The following is a 3,031-nucleotide window of genomic DNA, read 5'->3' as shown; positions in this document are numbered from 1 at the left end:
TGCACGAACAGTTTGACGACGTTTGGAGCAGCATGGACTATCACCTCGGAGACCGTGGCTGCGGTTACCCTTGACGCTGCGTCACAGACAGGAGCGCCAGCGATGGTGTACTCAACAACGAACCTGGGTGCACGAATGGCAAAACGTCATTTTTCGGATGAATCCAGGTTCTGTTTACAGCATCATGATGGTCGCATCCGTGTTTGGCGACATCGCGGTGAACGCACATTGGAATCGTGTATTCGTCATCGCCATACTGGCGTATCACCCGACGTGATGGTATGGGGTGCCATAGGTTTCACGTCTCGGTCACCTCTTGTTCGCATTGACGGCACTTTGAACAGTGGACGTTACATTTCAGATGTGTTACGACCCGTGGCTCTACCCTTCATTCGATCCCTGCGAAACCCTATATTTCAGCAGGATAATTAATGCACGATCGCATGTTGCAGGTCCTGTACGGGCCTATCTGGATACAGAAAATGTTCGACTGCTGCCCTGGCCAGCACATTCTCCACATCTCTCACCAATTGAAAACGTCTGGTCAATGGTGGCCGAGCAACTGGCTCGTCACAATACGCCAGTCACTACTCTTGATGAACTGTGGTATCGTGTTGAAGCTGCATGCGTAGCTGTACCTGTAAACGCCATCCAAGCTCTGTTTGACTCAATGCCCAGGCGTATCAAGGCCGTTATTACGGCCTGAGGTGGTTGTTCTGGGTACTGATTTCTCAGGATCTATGCACCCAAATTGCGTGAAAATGTAATCACATGTCAGTTTTAGTATAATATATTTGTCCAATGAATACCCGTTTGTCATCTGCATTTCTTCTTGGTGTAGCAATTTTAAAGGCCAGTAGTGTAACTATAGCAACCACAAGTATATAATAACATTGTTGTTGAATAATAAATATGGATGCACCGAGAAATGCACGGAGTTATTTGAAATACACTGACGCCCCGAACCCATGCATCAACTCGTCAACTTCGCCCTCTTTCCCCCCCCCCCCCCCTCCCCTTCCCCCGTTCTATTCGCGACTTGTGCGTGGCAAGCCTTATGACTAATTTCTCTGGTGTGCTCGTCGTGGCCATGTCGTGAGACGGATACGGGAGAGAGTTATATCTTGCCCGATTCTTCTTCGAACGTACGATTTCGGATTGAATAGCAAACCCCTCCGTGATGGACAACGCCTCTCCTGTAGAGTCTGCTACTGGAGTTCGTTGAGCTTCTCTGCAACGCCCTCCGTATACAGAACGATCCCGTGACGAAACGCGCCAATCTTCGTAGGGTGTTCTCTATCTCTTCCATTAACTAAAGTTGATAAGGCTCCCATGCTGACGAGCAGCACTGAAGACTTGCTCGACCAAGTGTTTTGTGAGGCACTTCGTTCCTGTGATTGACAGTCGGCGCACCGTTCACACAAGGAACAGGAAAAAAGAGTAGAAATGGTAGCTAGGTGGCTTGCGAAGTAGATGTAGAGCCTGTTACTGTCTTATTATAAATGCGACGTTGTATGTGAAACGCGAACAAGTTTATAGCAGATACGGTGACTTGCGTCAGAACTCTACTAGAGTTGGGTAAATATTTTGCGTGAGCGGGCTTCGCAACTTGTTTACGAAAGACAGTCAGCTTGGAAAACATCAGTTTTTTTCTTCTAGCTACGTTGAAACGCCATATGGCGGTGTCTTATGTTAGAAATGCTATTTCAAAGTTCAGTTCGAGGAAATGAATTGTAAACCCAGTTGCGACTCGCAGATTTTATAATTATGTGCTACAAATTCCACGGATTTATAGTTGTCTGCTTCACTTATCCATAGGACGAATTTTCATGTCGTTAACCGTAGTACATATTTATCTGTAAGTTAGCAGACAACTTGCCAACAGATAACAGACATTTAACTGCCTGTTTGTACAAGGCATGTCCGCCCCAGTAGCTGAGTGGTCAGCGTGACGGATTGCCGTCCTCTGGGCCCGGGTTCGATTCCCGGCTGGGTCGGAGATTTTCTCCGCTCGGGGACTGGGTGTTGTGTTCATCATCATTTCATCCCCATCCGGCGTGCAGGTCGCCCAATGTGGCGCCGAATGTAATAAGACCTGCGATATGGCGGCCGGACCTGCCCCGCGAGGGGCCTCCCGGCCAATGACGCCAAACGCTCATTTCCATTTCCATGTACAAGGCATCATTATCCTCTGTGTCAGTCATAGGGGCACTGCTGCGATACATCCCATCAACTTCCCAAGCAAGTAAAATTCGAATTTATTGTGGCTGGAGTCATACAGACATACAATTTGATATGATGCCATGTGCAATACATGCTGTCCTGTGAAGGTAGACTGGGAGGCTGTGCGATCACCTTCACGATGCACCACAGAAGCTTGGAGTGTCTTGAAGTTAGTGTACACAACGAAAGGACATTGCTTCTCGTGGTGGACATTATTAAACTTTTAGAACTTTTTATCCTTAGCTGGCATTTCCACACGTGCAAGTTCATGATTAGAGCATCAGTTACGTGCCTTTCTAGAACGTCACTTTTGCCAAAAGAGTTGAGGCGTCTATCGTTTACGTTCTCTCTTACTCATTTGGGTGGAAACTAGATGGGACATGTTGTTGACCCAGATGTCGTGCAGCTTCTCACCCTCGAGAATAGCAACAAGTCTACGTGTTCGGGGTGATGATGGCTAATTTGGAAAAGTAGAGGGATCCAAATAATTTATGCTTCACTGGATCCAAATAATTTACGCTTCACTCCTTTATTCTGCCCAGCATGCTCATCATTTTCTTCTGGCTCATCAACGTTTAGGGTGTGTAAATGAATTGAATAACCAGCGTTCTGCCTCTTGATCTTTGGCAGGCCCTAGAGTTTTACGGGGAATGAGATGTCTTCGAAATTATAATGCCTATGAACGCTGGGAGCTTCTTATTTACTTGTATGCTCAGGATGAACACTTTAATTCATATTGCTAGCCAGAGGTTGTAAGGGGTCCGTAGGCCCTTACTATAAGTTTTGCGACAGCACAGGTCGACAGGAC

The sequence above is a fragment of the Schistocerca americana genome, chromosome 2 (assembly GCF_021461395.2).
Source record: "Schistocerca americana isolate TAMUIC-IGC-003095 chromosome 2, iqSchAmer2.1, whole genome shotgun sequence".
NCBI classification, from domain to species: Eukaryota; Metazoa; Arthropoda; class Insecta; order Orthoptera; family Acrididae; genus Schistocerca; species Schistocerca americana.
This window is presented reverse-complemented; position numbering follows the sequence as displayed.